The 18,941-nt window shown below is 41.2% G+C and overlaps 1 protein-coding gene across 6 annotated transcripts in view; it reads left to right on the top strand.

Moving 5' to 3' along the window:
- The window catches only part of SFMBT1 (Scm like with four mbt domains 1), a 151,465-nt gene that overhangs the window by 13,880 nt on the left and 118,644 nt on the right, over window positions 1-18,941 (top strand). For 2 of the 6 annotated variants that reach the window (XM_032290195.1, XM_032290194.1), the window contains exon 2: window positions 2,330-2,649. The exons of 3 other annotated variants lie outside the window; for them this stretch is intronic. The gene's annotated coding sequence lies outside the window, so the exon portion shown is untranslated. Of the gene's footprint in view, window positions 1-1,441; window positions 2,650-18,941 lie in introns of those variants that run through there. One more of the 6 variants, XM_032290192.1, reaches the window with a different exon arrangement.

Genomic DNA, 18,941 nt, shown 5'->3' with positions numbered 1-18,941 from the left:
TGGAAATTTGAAATGTTTGAATCTAAGTGGAGAGTATTTGGAATTTTTTCAAAATTTTGATAAAAGCTTGTAGTTGAGGGGGTTTAAAATGGCTGCAAAAAAAAGTTGACATTAACAAATTTTTGGGCTGGGCGCAGTGGCTCACACCTGTAATCCCAGCACTTTGGGAGACTGAGGTGGGTGAATCACCTGAGGTCAGGAGTTTGAGACCAGCCTGGCCAACATAGTGAAACCCCATCTCTAATAAAAGTACAGAAATTAGCTGGGCGTGGTGGCACGTGCCTGTAATCCCAGCTACTCCGAGAGGTTGAGGCAGGAGAATCCCTGGAACCTGGGAGGCAGAGGCTGCAGTGAGCCAAGATCGTGCCACTGCAGTCCAGCCTGGGCAACAGAGGGAAACTCCATCTCAAAAACAAAAACAAAAATTTTATTAAAATTTTTTCTTAGAGTCTTGCTCTGTTGCCCAGGCTGGTCTGGAACTCCTGGCCTCAAGTGATCCTCCTACCTCAGTTTCCCAAAGCACTGGGATTACAGGCATGAGCCATTGCACCTGGCCCATAAATATTTTAAAAGGCAGAGTCTCTGGTAGGCCCCAGATTTTCTTGTTTTCTCTCAGGGGCTTGGGTGTGGGGGGAATGCTCTCCTGAAGAAATCTCTGCTTGTCCTATAAGGCCCAGGGCTTCTCTGAAGACCTTCCTCCTGACTGTCTCAGGTTAGATTAACCATTCTTGGCTCTGGGCACTCACAGCATTTTACATATTTCACTCTTATAAATATTACAATTGTAATTATTTGTTCACTGTTTCTCATCTCTACTAGACTATGAGCTCAAGGTCAGAGACGCTGTTTTATTCCTAATCAGTACCTTGCACACAACTTAGCACAGAGTAGACACTAAATAAATTATAGCTGAATGAAGACACGGAAGTAATATTGCAACATATCCACTTATAATGTTATTTCTATTTGAAAATGTATTATGTTCTAAACAAGCAATGATTATGTTTAATGAGATCTCATCTCATCTCGTCATTTCTAGGCGTAGAGCCTGCCAGTGGCTTTCCATAGTAATTAGAATAAAATCCAAACTCCTTGTGTGGTCTACGGTACTCTTTGTTTCTTGTTCCCTGCCCACCTCTACCACTTTTCCACTTACTTTCTCACGAAGGTCTTCTTTCCGTTCCAAGGATATTGAGGTTTTTTTTTTTTTTTTTTTGTGACAGGATCTTGCTCTTCACCCAGGCTGGAGTACATGGAGTGCAGTGGTGTGATCACTACAACCTCCGCCTCCTGGGCTCAAGAGATCCTCCCATGTCAGCCTCCCAAGTAGCTGGGACCATAGGCGTGCACCACCACGCTCAGCTATTTTTTTGTATTTTAGTAGAGATGGGGTTTCGCCCTGTTGTCTAGGCTGGTCTCAAACTCCTGAGCTCAATCATTCCAGCCGCCTCAGCCTCTGAAAGTGTTGGGATTACAGGCGTGAGCCATGGTGCCCAGCTGGCCGGACATCAAGTTTGCTACACTTAGTTCCTTTTAATCATGGAGGGTTCTGCTCAGTGAAGCCTTCCCTAGACATCCTTACTTCCATTCCAGAGGCACTTTTTTCTCACCATTGTTTGAATTTTCTTAGTGACACTTTTCACTATATGAAATATTTTATTTTTAGCTCATTTTAATATTTTAATTTTATCATAAAATGCTTTAAAGCCACTCTGTTAAAACCTGTGAACAAATTGTTCCTTGTGGGAGAGATAAACTATACAGCAATGCATTATTACTTGTGTTCATTTACTGTTATAAACTCTGAAGGCAGGGAGTGTGGCTGTCTTTTAATCACCATGACATCCCTGGTACTGAGAACCTGGCAAATATGTGTATGTAAATGGAAGTATGAATAAATAACCAATTTATAAATGATTGAGAAATATTTTTTTCCTATCCCTGGACACTTTTTTTTTTTTTTACAGTGTTATAGTTTTCGTTCTGAATGTTCAGGATTTAAAAAAATGCGAAACTGGTATTTTGTCATATTTTGCTGCTTCAGGTATCTATTTTGATGAATGTTTTAAGTTGGCAAAATTCCTTTCCTCATCTTAATTTTTGAAGATCATGTTAACTTATAACTTTTTTCCCAAGATAACTGAGCATCTTTGAATCCTTGACAAATGCATTTCCATTAGTAAAAATCCAGTTGCAGGGCATTTGCTTTACTTTTTGTGGCAGTCATTACAAAGAGGCTGTCAGCAGTCTGGTTTTGTGTGGGTGTGGGGTGGGGCAGCTCCACTTCCTTTGCCCTGTGTGACTGATGAGAGCCTGTTGTTATTTGCAGGTGCATGAGCCACAGGTTGAGCTTCAGAATCAAGCCAGTGGAGCCACTTGCCTCCCACCGTTGTTAATGGAATCAGTGCACTTAATGTGGGAGTGCTGATGATGGCTATATCCGTATGAGGACCTGAGATCCCCGAAACCAGGAGGAGGCATCTACAGAGTTTGAAGAGGGTTGGACAGGCTTAGGCTTTGCCTGCCATCTCCCTTGCCCCTGCCCCCCCATCGTGCTTGGAAATGGAAAACGATTGGGAATTTGGAAGCTATGGAGGGGGAAACCCTTTATTTTTTTACTGAACTGATGCTTGACTGGAGTGAGTTTAGGTAATTTGGATGCTTTAGTAATTCTGAAGTTCTTTGTTAGTTTAGAAACAAAATAATCATATAAAACTGTTGACTCATAAAAAATATGATAAGCATTTCATATTAGCATATAAAATGTAATTGAACTTTAGCCACAGACTTGCTAATATATTTGTATCTTTTAAGTGTTGGTTACAGTGGAGCCAAACATTTAAGGGATTTTGCATTTTTGTTGCAGAAGCAAGTGGATTTTTTTTTTAGCATTATGGCCAATTGAAAGTTACTGTAATTTTAAAGGAGGAGGGTGGAAGGGACCTCTCCAAACTCCCAATCCCTCCACTCTGTCCTGTTTTACTGAATTCAAATTATGCCACAAAGACTTGAGAAATAGTTAAGAAAAATGAGATAGCTTTTAATAGGCATTACTTTTTTTTTTTTTTTTTTTTTTTTGACGGAGTCTCACTCTTGTTACCCAGGCTGGAGTGCAATGGCGCGATCTCGGCTCACCGCAACCTCCGCCTCCTGGGTTCAGGCAATTCTCCTGCCTCAACCTCCTCAGTAGCTGGGATTACAGGCACTCGCCACCATGCCCAGCTAATGTTTTGTATTTTTAGTAGAGACGGGGTTTCACCATGTTGACCAGGATGGTCTCGATCTGTTGACCTCATGATCCACCCGCCTCGGCCTCCCAAAGTGCTGGGATTACAGGCTTGAGCCACCGCGCCCGGCCTACTTTTTTTTCTATTGCTTTATTTTTTTAAATCATAATCACAGACTTAAGTACGCTAAAACACTTTATTTATTTATTTTTGAGACAAACTTTTGCTGTTGTTCAGGCTGGAGTGCAATGGCATGATCTTGGCTCACCGCAAACTCTGCCTCCTGGGTTCAAGTGATTCTCCTGCCTCAGTCTCCAAAGTGGCTGGGATTACAGGCATGCACCACCATGCCTGGCTAATTTTTGTGTTTTTAGTAGAGGTGAGGTTTCAGCATGTTAGTCAGGCTGGTCTGAAACTCGTGATCTCAGGTTATCCACCTGCCTCAGCCTCCCAAAGTGCTGGGAGGCCAGGCGTGAGCCACTGCGCCCGGCCTAAAACATTTTAAACGGGGATAGATGTACATAGTAAAAAAATTTTTTTGAATATCAAAAAAGAGTATGTTTCTTTTTATGGAAACCCTAGTTCCTCAGTCTCTTTTGTAGGCCACTATTATTCCCAGTTTCTTTTGTATTTTTACAGAAACATTCTATGTGTGTGAAGCATGTATTTCCCCATCCACATTAAAAAAACTCAAATGGTGGTATATTTTAGACATTGTTTTGCACTTTGCTCTTTTCTTTTCTTTTTTTTTTTTTTTTTTTTGAGACGGAGTTTCGCTCTTGTTACCCAGGCTGGAGTGCAATGGCGCGATCTCGGCTCACCGCAACCTCCGCCTCCTGGGTTCAGGCAATTCTCCTGCCTCAGCCTCCTGAGTAGCTGGGACTACAGGCACGCGCCACCATGCCCAGCTAATTTTTTTGTATTTTTAGTAGAGACGGGGTTTCACCATGTTGACCAGGATGGTCTTGATCTCTTGACCTCGTGATCCACCCGCCTTGGCCTCCCAAAGTGCTGGGATTACAGGCTTGAGCCACCGCGCCCGGCCGCACTTTGCTCTTTTCACTGAAAATATTTTGGATATATCCAAGTACACATAGATCTGCTGCATTCTTTTAATGGTTGCCTAGTAATTTATTGCATGGATGCACCGTAATTTATTTAGTTGTTTCCATATTTGTGTACATTTCGGGTTTTTTTTTTTTTTTTTGCTGTTACAAACAGTTTCATAGAATAATGATAATTGAATTTGCTTGGATTAAGAAAAGCTTTCTAATACTTAAAGTGGTTTTTTTTTTTTTTCTGAGTTAGTATATTTGTGGGAGTAAACTGTTCTCCATCCTCCCTGCCCCCAAGATACAGAAGGTAGAGGAACTGGGTGCAGTGGAGTAAGAGGAGTTGGAGATAGAGAGTCATGGAGAGGTCTCTACCACCCCCATTCTCCCTGCCCTTCATCCACCCCATGTTGCAGAAGGGGTGGCATAGTTAGAATCTCCAGTTGTGTCTTGGGAGACTAAAGCATCTGAAGATATGTTTAGACTACTGAGGTGTTGACGGTGCTCTTAAAGCCTCAGGCCTGAATGTGTGCTGCTCGTTATGAATTCAGATAGTTTGCTTTTGTATTTTTGTTTTGAGAAAATTGCAGCAGCAAGAATTGATTAACAAACTGTATCTATTTCTGGATTTGGGGGGTATTCTTTTGTACATTGGCAGAAATACAGCTAAGTTTTTAAAAGTTGATTTTTACCTGGGCTAATTGGTAAGGAATTTTAAACATGATGCTCCTGTTCTGGTGCAGACTCTCTAAAATGACAAATTTCCCATGGATGATGCCTAACAAATTTCTAAAGAAACTGAATTTGGAATCTTGAGGCACTCTGTAGTTAAATCTTACAGTCTTATATATGCCTTTGTAGTCAAAGCTCTTAGTTATTATCCTGCATTGAAAGAATTTCAGAATACCTCTTAGAGCCAATATTTATTCCCCTCCAGTACGGTTCTGCATACTGCCATATTCTGTAAAATGCTTTCCTAAAAAGTGTGACAGTTCATGGTAGTCTATTCTTTTATTCCCCCATGGTAGTACATTTCTAGCCCATGACTCTTACGACATGCCGAGAGGGTGTGCACACTGAACCAGTGACAGGCAGGCAGGTCCCCTCTGAGAGCACTTGCACACTTCTCTGCAAGGTTTCCCAGCCACTGAGTGCTAGACTGGGCATTTCTGAGTTGCATGTTTGTTCTGCTATGGCGTTCTTTCTACCATTTATTTTATGTTCTAGCAGGTAATTTTTTTTTTTTAAGATGAGCCTTTCTGTGTCCCCCAGACTGGAATGCAGTGGCCATTCATAGATATGATCATCATAGCACATTACAGCCTCCAACTCCTGGGCTCAAGCCATCTTCCCATCTTAGCCTCCCAAGTAGCTGGGACTACTGGTACAGGCATGTATCACCATGCCCAGCTAGTAAGTAGTTTTGACTCATGAAGGCAGACAAAGAGATGTGACTTGTAGAATTGAATTTGTGACAAAGAAACAGTATCACACTGAATGTCAAAACACAAGTTTTGTGGAATTCTAAGGTGCCTTCAAGAAGTGATCTGAGAGCCGGGCGTGGTGGCTCCTGCCTGTAATCCCAGCACTTTAGGAGGCCAAAGCAGGTGGATTGCTTGAGCCTAGGAGTTGGAGACCAGCCTGGGCAACATGACAAAACCCTGTCTCTATAAAAAGTACAAAAACTAGTTGAGTGTGGTGGCATGTACCTGTAGTCTCAGCTGCTCGGATGTTTGAGACAGGAAGATTACTTGAATCTGACTACAAGTGAGCCATATTTGAGCCACTGTACTCCGGTCCGGATGACAGAGCAAGATCTTGTCTCGAAGTGGTCTGAGAAAAGGAAATAACCGTAGACGTCAGCAGGCAATTAGGGTTAATCAAGTTTTTGTACTGCGAAAGGCTTTGTAAACAACCAGGTAACCTGGCAAGTTGGACTATCCAAAGTTTAACCTAGTTATGCCTTAGCGTTCCATTACTGGAACGCCAGGCTTCTGGGAGTTATTTATATGCTAGTGCTTAAGGTCATCACCAAAGTCTGATTTTTCACACAAAACAATTTGCAACCTCCGGCATAAATGGGTTAAGGAACAGGAGGAAGAAACGATGGCTTGAAAGCATGTTTTAACTTCACAGGATTTCAAGAAGACTGAAGAGGAAGCAAATTTCCTATGGATGATGCCTAACGAGTTACACAAGGACTCTGCTTTAGTGACCTTTCTCATTCTTCCATCCATGCCTGTTAAAAAAGTCAGCTGCAGCCTGATTGGCTCATGCGCACACTAGGACTTGTCAGAAATAGCTGACTTCTCGGGCAGATGGCAGGCACTGAATCACTGAATTTCCGTCTCTTGTGAAAATAACAGTATTCCTGGAGGCAGAAATGTTACTGCTGTGTTAAAAAGTTGAATTTTCTCATTCGTGAATTGGAGGTGCCATGATCTGATACCAGTAGTTCATTTAGCAGACACTAAATAGCTGTGATATGAAGCAGTGGTGCCAGGGGTTAAGAGAATGCAAAATTGAGTAAGTTTCTTGGCGTAGAGAAGCTTATAGTACCAGGATAGGAAATGATATACAACTTGTGTTTAAGTGTTGTCAAAAAAATGTAAAGCATTTACTTTGGAAGGTGTTTTGACAGAGATGTGGGAATGGGCTAATATTTATAGGGTTTTGTTTTGAGAAAGGATTTTTGTGGGAGTAAAGGGCAGAGAGTTAGTGATTTGTGAATACTTATTCGTATATTAATAGTACATGCATTTGTAATAAGCTAAACATTTCAGGTTTTAATAGAGGAAACATCTAATGTAAAATAAGAAAGTAACCCTGAAATTTTTTTTTAAATCCTTTCCTAGGCATCGTGGGTCATGCCTATAATCCTGGCACTTTGGGAGGCCAAGGTGGGAGAATCACTTGAGGCCAGGAGTTTGAGACCAACCTGGGTAACCTAGTAAGACCCCACCTCTACAAAAAATTAAAATATTAGGCGGGTGTGGTGGCACAATTGCATAGTCCTAGCTACTTGAGAGGCTGAGAGTGGGAGGATTGCTTGAGCCTAGGAGGTTGAGGATGGAGTAAGCAGTGATTGCACCATAGTACTCCAGCCTCTTCGGGGACAGAGCAAGACCTTGTCTTTAAAGGAAGAAAAAATCCCTTCTCAAGCCTTTATCTTTAGTGCTCCCTCCTTCTAAAGATATTGTTTAATTTTGGTGAGGTTCTTGCCAACTCTTTCTTTTTGAGAGTAGTAGAAGCAGCCAAGAACCAACCACACAGATCTCTGGGCTGTTAAAACTAGGACTGTAGGCAGCCCCACAGGGACCCACCTGTAACTGCAATGAGCAGCTGTGGAGACACAGGGAGGGAGGGCAAACTCTGTTAACTTGTGAACATGCAGCTTGGCAGGAATTCCAGCATCTCCTTAAAGGGCCCCAACCTTTTTACTTTGTATTCTCTGTTGAGTTCCTCTATTTGCTCTTTAATTGCTAAGGGAGACTTACTATCCTGACTGAGTGCTTATATATGAGTCATTTGCTATCTTGACTTATGGTTTTATGTGTTTTTAGAATCTTTCCAATACAATGAAATGTTTTTATTATTAACTTTAAAAATTAAAGTGATTTTGGTAGAATGCTAGTAAAGGGATCAAAAATTTAGTTCATGTTAACTTACTGGAGAGTTTTGGTGGGATAGCTGGTTTTGAAGAGATGAAGTGCCTTTTTATTACAGCTTATTACTTTACTGTTTATACTTGTAAGCTGTTACTTGAGACATAAGCATTACTGTGGCAGTTTGCATTTTCATGTAGTGGTGTTTATGGTGTTAATATTTTCTCAGATAATTAATTTTGCTTTTAATAATTTAAAACTACACTTTCTGTAAAGTGATCAGTTACATTTGGGGGTAGAACTTTTTCTAAAGCAATGTGCTTACATCACTTATCCATCCATTTGGAGGCAATATTAGCTCTTCAAAACACACCCCAACACTGAGAGCAAGCCAAATCGGTTTTCAAGTGCTGACACTAATTGTTATAAAGCTCCTGCACCAAAGCTGATGTATGGTTCTTAACTGTTTTCCAGCCTATCATGTAGAGCAGACACCATCAGCTGGGAGCAAGGTGAGTAGAGATTGTTAGGGCTGCCTAGTGGAGGCAGCAGTTAGCAAAGTCCAGCATCACACCTGGGCTGGATATAGTTGCTCTTTAGAGAGACCACAGTTACCAAGGCAAAGAAGAAATGTGTTCAGAAGTCTCTGTTTTAAGAAGATAGGGAAATAAAAATATATTCTAGAAATATTTTCATCACAGTATTGAATTTTTTTTTTTTTTTTTGAGACAGGATTCACTCTGTCACCTAGGCTGGAGTGCAGTGGCGTGATCATGGCTCACTGAAGCGTCTACCTCCCAGGCCCAAGTGACCTCCCACCTCAGCTTGCCAAGTAGCTGGGACCATAAATGTACACCACCATGCCTGGCTAATTTTTAAAATTTTATTTTTTTATTATTTATTTATTTATTTATTTTTGTTATTTTTTAAATTTTTTTGTAAATGCCGGGTCTCCCTCCTTTGCCCAGGCTGGTCTCAAACTCCAGAATTCAAGTGATCCCCCCACCTCAGTCTCCCAAAGTATTAGGATACGGGCATGAGCCATTGCACATAACCTGAAATATGTTTTGGTGCTTGAAAAATGACCAGGCTTCATTTATGCCTGGGCTTTATTACCTTAGTGCAAAAATGAAGGGAAGGGGACTCGCAGATATTTTCTAGTTCTGAATTTCTTCATTGGCTCTCTAGAAAATTTACATTTTGATCATTATCCTCTTGGAAGTACAGTTAAGATGGTAATATTTTTTCTCTAACTTGATTAGTTTAATAAAAAGTGGATTTATAGGTACTTATACTATAGTTTATAATATTTATATAAAAATATTAAAAATTTTATAACTCTGGCATGTTATACATTAGTTTTCCCCTGTAATAACTATTGGAGAATGTTAATTTGCAATTATATAATTATCTTTGGCTAAAGCCATTATATTCTTTATATTCTTATATATATAATGGCTAAAACCTTTATATTCTTATATTTGGCTAAATATAAAAATATAAATAATGTAATGGCTTTAGGCAAAGATAATTAAATAATTCTATAATATTCATTATAGTCTTACACCTGGTAGGAGTCCTATTGAAGTTTCTGTTGTATGATTTCCAGTGAGATTCTGGGACTAGCCTCTGACCTTTTTTTTTTTTTTTTTTTTTTGAGATGAAGTCTCGATCTGCAGCCTAGGCTGGGAGTGCAGTGGTATGGTCTTGGCTCACTGCAACCTCCACTTCCCAGGTCCTGGTTCAAGCAATTCTCCTGCCTCAGCCTCCTGAGTATTTGGGGTTAGAGGCATGTACCACGATGCCTAGCTAATTTTTGTATTTTTAGTAGAGACAGGGTTTCACAGTGCTGGCCAAGCTAGTCTTGAACTCCTGGCCTCATGATCTGACTGCCTCAGCCTCCCAAAGTGCTAGGATTACAGGCGTGAGCCACTGCACCCAGCCCAGACCCTGACTTTTTAAGGACCAGATAGGAATTCAAAATATATTCAGAATTTGCTTCACATCCTGCGAGTAGTGCTAGCACTTTGGTCCCAGCGATCATTCAGTTTCACTTGGATTATTGCAGGAGGTTCTTAGCTGTTTCCCCTGTTACTTCTACTTTTGCCCCTTGCAGTCTGTTGTTGACACAGTGACCCTGTTCACAGGTAAGTCAGGTGATGTTATTCTGCTCAGAATTACTGCAGTGGCTAAAGCCTTTATCATAGCCAACAAGGCTCTCATGGCTGACCCTCCCCATCTCTCACATGTCCTCTCCTTTGTCTTTTCTGTTCCACAAAGGAACATACCAAGGAGACTTCCTCCTTAGGACCCTTTCACATATCTTCCCTCACCTGGAATGCTCTTCCTACAGTTATGTGAGTAACTACTAGCTCCCTTACCTCTTCGGGGTTTTCCCCCAAAAATCACCTCAGTGACTTGCGTGTCTAATATTTCAATCCTTCTCCAACATTTCATATCCTTGCCTGTGCTTAATTTTTTTTCTCCTTAGCACTTGTGTTACACACTATGTGTTTTATCTACTTGTCCTGAGTATTGCCTCTCCTTCACTAGTATGTAAGCTCCTTGAAGACAAGGATTTTTGTCTGTGTTGTTTCCTGCTATATCTCTAGTACCTGTTCCATAGTAGGTGTTCACTAAAAATTTGTTGAATGAATAGCTGAATGAATATTTCATAGAATAGCTCCCCACCCTGGCCCATGAGTTATGTAAATTTTAAATTTGGTGGGCTGTTAGTGAGTGTCTACTCAGGAAACCACTCCAGGTGTTTCATTCAAGAGGAATGTAATTCTAGGAATTGTTTACAAAATGAAGAGCTGAAGGAACAAAAGTTTAAAGGCACCCACAAACCACCATTTCTCACCGATGCTGCTGGAGTTTGCTACAGCCAAGCAGGAACCTGCTCTCCTGCCAGTGCTGCTGCCAGAACCTAATGGGAGCACAGCTGACAGAGGGGTTTGGAAATATAGATTTCAGGCCTGATGCAGGGAGAGTCCAGAAGGATAGATGTGGGACTAAGTACTGGTATACACTATCTAGCACAGATGGTATTTAATTAATGTATGGAGATAAATTTAGATGTAGAGCAAATTAAACTGAGTAGTTTGGGTTGTGCCACCAAATAATAACACAGAGTAAGATCTTAGACCATGACTGAAATATAAGAAAGCTAAGAATTAAATCCCAGTTTAGCCTAGTCATATCCATGTGTTGAACCACAAAACTGAACTCAGCCTCTAGAAATGGAACAAGACAGGAAACATATCTTCACTGTGGCCGTGATCTCTTAGTGTGATTAAGTGTTCATTTCCTTGAGTTCAGTAAATCTGTGTTTAGGCCCAACTGTGTCCCAGATTAGATCTCTGTCACCTAAAGGATCACATTGACCTCTCCTGATCTGATTAGAGTCATTTGTTACTCAGGGCCCTGCTGTCATTTAAAGGTCATGTTGCTCCGTTTTTTTTTTTCTTCCCACTTTGTGAACACGGACACCCAAATCTAAACATACTTGTTTGGTAACTACATGACTTATGGTATGAAGCTATTAAGCTATTTATTAGGCACTGCAACATTAAAAAAAATTTTTTTATTGGGGCAAAATAAAATTTAGTGTCGTAACCATTTTTAAATGTATAGTTTAGTGATGTTAAATGTATTCATTAAATTTACCATCTTAACTACTTTTAAGTGTACAGTTCAGTGGTATGACTATGTGTATAATGTTGTGCAGCCATTACCACAGTCCGTCTCCAGAACTCTTTTTCATCTTGTAAAAGTAAAACTCTGTACCCACTAAATAATAACTTCCCATTCCCCCCTCCACCCTGCCCCTGGTAACCACCATTCTGTTTTTCAGGTCTATGAAATTGACTACTTTAGGTATCTCATGGAAGTGGAGTCATGTATTTGTCTTTTGGTGACTGGCTTATTTCACTTAGCATAGTATCATCAAGGTTCATCCACATTGTAACACATGTCAGAATCTCCTTCATTTTAGAGACTGAATAGTATTCTACTGTATGTCTATAGTGTATTTTGCTTCTTCATTCTGGTTTATTTTATTTATTTATTTTATTATTTATAGAGACAGGGTCTTATCATGTTTGCTTTTTTTTTTTTTTGACAGCATTTCACCCTGTTGCCCAGGCATGATCATGGCTGACTGCAGCATCTACCTCCTGGGCCCAACCAATTCTCCTACGTCAGCCTCCTGAATAGCTGAAACTACAGTCACATGGTACCATGCCTGGCTAATTTTTGTATTTTTACTAGAGATGGGGTTTCACCATGTTGCCCAGTTTGGCCTCCAGCTCCTGGGCTCAAGGGATCTGCCCACCTTGGCCTCCCAAAGCACTGGGATTACAGGTGTGAGCCACCACACCCAGTCCAACTAGGCTATTTCTATGGTAGAAAACAAACACCTGCCAGAGTAGCTTAGATTCTTATGTTCTTTGTTTCGCCTAGTGAGGTCTTTCTTTTCACCTCTTAACCACTTTTTAAAAATGCAATAGAGGAATCCTGGAGTAAGGCGAGGAATCTTTGAGAGAAGGAACTTTATTGGGTGGGGTTGCTGGTCTCTGCTGTTTTGCAGTTAGTCTTCTATGAATCCCTTCCTAAATTTGAAGTGCTACTCTAGAAGAAATATTACCTCATCAAAATTCTAGGGGAAAATGGTTGGTTTGAATTTAAGCAAAAATAATGTATTAATATTTTCCCCTTCTGCATGCTTTTTCTCTTTTCCTTTTGTAAATGATTTTATTTTGCCCCGAGGTTGCTGTTCTTGAGCCGTGTTTATTGGAAAGTCCCATAGAAAGGGGCTGGGCTGGTGGTGCTGGGGCTGGAAGACTGTGACACAGAGCAGGTGAAACTACAGTCCTGCTTCCTTGTATCCTCCAATTTTCCCAAAAAGGCCCTGATGAAGACCTAACATCGTAAGACTTGGGAAGACATTTAGCAACCATCAACTGATTTAAATTAAATCTCCAAATGGCAACAGAGTGCACTTGAGCCAGGAGTATATCTGTGACCCACAGATACTTGCTGTCTTTTGACTTCATAGAGGCATTTACTTTTATTTATTTAACTTTTTATTATGGAAAAACTTAAACATGACACAAAAGTAGAGAAAATATAACATACCCCCAATTTACACATCACCCAGCTTTAACATTATGCTTTCCTAGAGACATTTTTTTTTCTTCAGACAGAGTCTTGCTCTGTCGCCAGGCGCCAGGCTGGAGTGCAGTGGCGCGATCTTGGCTAACTGCAACCTCCGCCTCCCGGGTTCAAGCAATTCTCCTGCCTCAGCCTCCCGAGTAGCTGGGACTACAGGCGTGTCCCACCACGCCCAGCTAATTTTTGTATTTTTGGTAGAGACGGGGTTTCACCATGTTGGCCAGGATGGTCTTGATCTCTTGACCTCGAGATTTGCCCTCCTCGGCCTCCCAAAGTGCTGAGATTACAGGCATGAGTCACCGCGCCCGGCCCTAGAGACATTTTCTAATGAGTATAAGCATAAAGCACTTGATTATATTATTGTTGCCTCTTCTTGACCTTAGGTTTTAAGCAAAATTGTCTCCAAATTTACTTCAGCAAATTTAGGTACACACTAGTTACTCCCAAGAGTAGTTGTAAAGTAATAACTGAATTTGATCTTTCATTAGAAATGTACTGAGTGTAAACGAGATTATTGTTAGAGATGTCCTTTACGAATAGATTAAGCTTATTATATATTATTATGTATTACTGTTAGGTTCAACTGAGCCAATAGGGGACCTCTACTTTCTTTCTTTCTTTGATGTAGAGTCTCGCTCTTATTGCCCAGGCTGGAGTGCAGTGTCACAATCTCGGCTCACTGCAAACTCTGCCTCCCTGGTTCAAGTGATCCTCCTGCCTTAGCCTCCTGAGTAGCCGGGATTACAGGTGCGTGCCACCACGCCTGGCTATTTTTTTTTCATTTTTAGTAGACATGGGGTTTTGCCATGTTGGCCAGGCTGGTCTCAAACTCTTGACCTCAGGTGATCTGCCTGCCTCGGTCTCCCAAAGTGCTGGGATGACAGGCGTGAGCTACCGTGCCCAGCCTCTACTTTTACTTAGGATGGAAAAACCTGCATTACAAAACTGTGGGCGGAAGCCTGGGTATAGATTGGAAATATGTTCTCTGCTCTTGGTTTCCCCTTCTCACTTCTTCCTCCATCCTTGACTTGTTCTTTCTGCCATTTATTCTACAACATGTATTGGCTTTAATAAACTACCCAGAAAAGGCAGAAGCTTGTATTGCAGGAAGGTAGGGAGATAATAAATCAGTAAGGAAATAAATAAAATCTAGTACTTGTGATAAATGCTAGGCGGGAAATCTGATACGTTAGAAAGTAAGATGGGGATGTGTTCAATAGAGTCATTAGAAAAAAATCTTTCTTTTTTTATTTTTTGTTTGTTCGTTTTGAGACGAAGTCTCATTCTGTCTCCTAGGTGAGAGTGCAGTGGCACAATCTTGGCTCACTGCAACCTCCACCTCCCAGGTTCAAGTGCTTCTTCTGCCTCAGTCTCCGAGTAGCTGGGATTACAGTCATGCACCACCATGCCTGGCCAATTTTTGTTATTTTTTTCTTTTTTTTTTTTTTGAGATAGAGTCTCACTCTATTGCCAGGCTGGAGTGCAGTGGCATAATCTCGGCTTACTGCAACCTTCTCCTCCAGAGTTCAAGCAATTCTCCTGCCTCAGCCTCCCAAGTAGCTGGGACTACAGGTGCACGCCACTACGCCCAGCTAATTTTTGTATTTTTAGTAGAGATGAGGTTTCACCATGTTGGCCAGGACAGTCTCAATCTCTTGACCTCACGATCCGCCTGCCTTGGCCTCCCAAAGTGCTGGGATTATAGGCGTGAACCACCATGCTCGGCCCAATTTTTGTATTTTTAGTAGAGATGGGTTTTACCATGTTGGCCATACTGGTCTCGAAATCATGACCTTAGGTGATCTACCTGTCTTGGTGTCCCAAAGTGCATTATAGGCGTGAGCAATCATGCTTGGCCTACTTCTTTTTCTTAGTACTCACTGGCTATAGCAGGAAAAAAAATCTTGGTATACTGGTTTTAGACTAAGCTGTGAAGGCGAGAAGCAGTCATGTGTAGAGAAGGCTGGGTGAGGGGGAGAGCCCCTGCAGAGGCCCTGAGAGTGGAGTTTGTGGTGAACTAGAAACCAACAGAGGGAGTATGAATGGAAAGAAGTCGAGGTGGTAAGTGGGGACACCAGATCTTGCAGGGCCTTGTATATCCCAGTAAGGAGTTTTGATTTTACTGTTTAGGCAGTTACTGAAAGGCTTTAAGTAGGATTGTGTCATGATTTACTTTGTCTTTTTTTTTTTTTTTTTTGAGACAAGAGTCTCGCTCTGTCATCCAGGCTGGAGTGCAGTTTTGCAGTCTTGGTTCACGGAGCCTCCACCTCCTAGGTTCAAGCAATTCTCCTGCCTCAGCGTCTTCAGTAGCTGGGACTACAGGTGTGCCCCACCACACCTGACTAATTTTTGGGTTTTTAGTATAGACGGGGGTTTCACCATGTTGGCCAGGATGTTCTCAATCTCCTGACTCCATGATATGCCCGCCTCGGCCTCCCAAAGTACTAGGATTACAGGCGTGAGCCACCGTGCCCATCCTGCCTGTCTTTTAAAAAATGCCTTTATGCTGTATGGAGAATAGACTTCCAAATGTGGACAGGGAGACAGTTTGGAGGTCGCTGCAGTAGTCTAGGTGGCATGGACTAGGATGATGACAGTGAAAAATAGAAGTGTTTGATTTCAAAATATGTGGTGGCTAAACTCGATAGGACTTGCTCTTGGACAGGTTGAGGATGAGGAAGCCATCAACAGTGGTTTCTAAGTTTTTGACCAGGTTTGTCCTGTTGTACTATTAGGATGGGGAAACCTGGGGAGAGTTGGGTTGGGAAACAGAATTGGAGTTCAGTTTTGGTTGCCCATGTAACATTAAAGTGGAAATTCCAAATGAGTAGTTGGATATGTGAGTCTGGAGCTCAGTGAGTGAGTCCTATTAATCATTGATTTTACACACACACACGCATGCTTTTTTTGCTTGTTTGTTTGTAAAACAAGGTCTTGCTCTGTTGTCTAGGCTGGAGTGCAGTGGTACAATCATAGCTCACTGTAGCCCTCTTGACCTCCTAGACTCACATGACCCTCCCACCTCCCTAGTAGCTGGGACTACAGATACAGGCCACCACATCCAGTTAATTAGAAAAAAATTTTTTTGTGTGGAAACAAAGTCTCACTGTGTTGTCCAGGCTGGTCTCAAGCTCCTGTTCTTAAGCAGTCCTTCCATCTCAGCCTCCCAAAGTGCTGGGATTATAGCTATGAGTATTGATAATATTTATAGCCATAAGTTTGCATGACATCACCTAGGAAGAGAATTCCAATGTGGATGGGAAAAAAAGAAGACTCAGCACCAAACCCTAAGGAATTCCAAGCTTTAGAGCTTGTGATTTTGGAGGAGGCAGCAAAAGAGACTGAGGATTGGCTAAAGAGAAAGAGGAAGAAGGAAAACCAGGAGAGTAGTGTCACAGTACCTGAGAGAAGAAAATCCTCTAAGGAGCGGCATTTTACTGTGTAGAATGGAGAGTCTGGTAAGATAAGAGAGCAAACCATTGGATTTAGCAATAGGAAGGTCATTGGTGACTTGGACAAGAGCAGTACCAGTGAATTAGGTGAGGCTGTAGCCACATGGGGAGCAAATGAGGAAATGCCCAATGTAGGCAAGCCTCTGAGATGAGACAGCTTGCTGTGAGGAGGAAGCAGGGAAATGGAGAAGTGCTTGAAGGGGTTTTCTTTTACTGTTGAGATAGAGACAGGAGAGCCTGTTTGTGTGCTGATCTTATGGGACTGTTGTGGTAGATAGGAGTGTAGAAAATGAGGTTTAACTGAAGGTTTTAGGTTATAGAGTAAGTAGGGGAATAGGGTGGTGTCTAGAGCTTCAGGGATGGGATTTTCCTTTTCTGAAGGATGAAAGCAGATCCAAGCAGGTGGTGGGAAAATAAAGGAAGCTTTTGACTTTCACATTGTTCTGCAGAACTAACTTTCTTGCCTGGTTCTTGCATTCTTCAATTTTCTTTCTTTCTTTCTTGTTATTTTATTTTATTTTATTTATTTATTTATTAAGACGGGGTTTCACCATGTTGGTCAGGCTGGTCTTGAACTCCTGACCTCAGGTGATCCGCCCGCCTTGGCCTCCAAAGTGCTTGGATTACAGGCGTGAGCCACCACGCCTGGCCTTCTTTCTTGTTTTTTAAGATAAAGTCACTCTGTCGCCCAGGTGGAGTGCCGTGGCTCAATCTCAGCTCACTGCAACTTCTACCTCCCAGGTTCAAGAGATTCTCCTGCCTCAGCCTCTCAAGTAGGTGGGACTACAGGCATATGCCACCACACCTGGCTAAGTTTTTGTATTTTTAGTAGAGACAGGGTTTCACCATGTTGATCAGGCTGGTCTCAATCTCCTGACCTCGTGATCTGCCCTCCTTGGCCTCCCAAAGTGCTGGGATTACAGGCTTCAGCCACCAGGCCTGGCCCATTCTTCAATTTTCTAAGTATGCATAGACTTCAAATTTGTATTAAAGAAATGAAAAAGCAGTTTATTATTACTTACCACACACTGAAAAGAATCTTTTTTAAGTAGAGAAGGAAAAGAGTTTAGAAACAGCGCAAGGTATATATAGATGTTTGCAAGTCATGCTGATTTTGTTAAGGCAGTTACTGGTTTTTTTAAGAGTGAAGGTATAAGCTGCAGGAGAAGGGAAGAGGCATGGGATGCTGTGTTTCCTGGGGTTCTTTCATATGAATACTGGTATTTCTCCAAGTTGCTCTTTAAGTTCCTTTTTGTTCTTTAAATTCTTCTTGTTTCATGTTGCAGTCCTGTCACTCTGCTGTTGGAGGAAGATTTCCTTTACTAACTGTGTGATATTTCACGTAGAATAGATATGGAAGAGTACTTCTGGTCTGGTTAGACTATAAACCCCCAAGAGGGTAGGGAATTTGTTTTGCTCACTACTTCATCCCTGGAACCTGGAACAGTGCCTGGCAGGTAATAGGAACCCAAGAAATAGCTGTTGAGTAAATTAATAAAAGAACTGTAAAATAAAAGTAAGTGTCACTGTTATGAGTGGACCTGGAGAGTAAAGTGACTGCAACATCCTTACAAGGAAAATATTTCCTTTTTTATCCAGAGATTACATTCTTACCTAAAATAGTGTGGTGTGTAGAAATATTATGGGCACTAGATTAGACAGGCATGGATCCCATCTTTATCTTCTAAAAGCTTGGACATGTTTCTTACCCTTAGTTTCATTTTCTGAAAGGTTGGATTAGTAATAATGTACTTTGCAGAATTACTGTATATTTGTATACGGTATATAAAGTACTCAGCATAGTAGCATAGTATGTCTTCAACAAAAGGAGGATCTCATTTGTTCCTATTTTGCTTAGTGGTTATAAGTCTAGACACTGCAGACAAATCTAGTTAACAATAATCAGTTTTACAGATGGGAAAAATAAAAAGAAATTGGATCTTTCCAATATGAATCAAAATAGAAATTTCCAATGTGAAAGCAAAACTGTTAAGAGAAGATCTTTGTGACTTCAGAATGGGGAAGAATTTCTTAAAAACAAGAGGCAAAAAGCACTAACTTTAAGGAAAGGTTTGATAAATATGACTACATTAAAATTAAAACCATTATCAACAGATACCATAAAGAGTAAAAAAATGACCAATGGACTGGGAGAATAATCACACAGAACTGTCAGAATATGTGAAGCGTTCCTTCAAATCAATAAATAAGGAAGACAGCCCAGTAGGAAAATGACTTGAGAAGGCACTTCTCAAAGAGGGAACCCAGGGGTCAGTAAACATAAGAAAAGGCATTCAGTCTCACTTTAATTGGGAGATATAAATTAAAACACAGGGGTGTGTCATTACACACTGGAGTTGCAGGAATTAAAAAACCCACTGTCACTGAGTACGTAGAGCCATGCTCATGGGATGTGTGTTGATACAACCA

The sequence above is a fragment of the Sapajus apella genome, unplaced genomic scaffold (assembly GCF_009761245.1).
Source record: "Sapajus apella isolate SASKATOON/1434 unplaced genomic scaffold, GSC_monkey_1.0 scaffold23, whole genome shotgun sequence".
Classification (NCBI taxonomy): domain Eukaryota; kingdom Metazoa; phylum Chordata; class Mammalia; order Primates; family Cebidae; genus Sapajus; species Sapajus apella.
The sequence above is the reverse complement of the archived record's forward strand: the minus strand, read 5'-3'. Positions and strand labels throughout refer to the sequence as shown.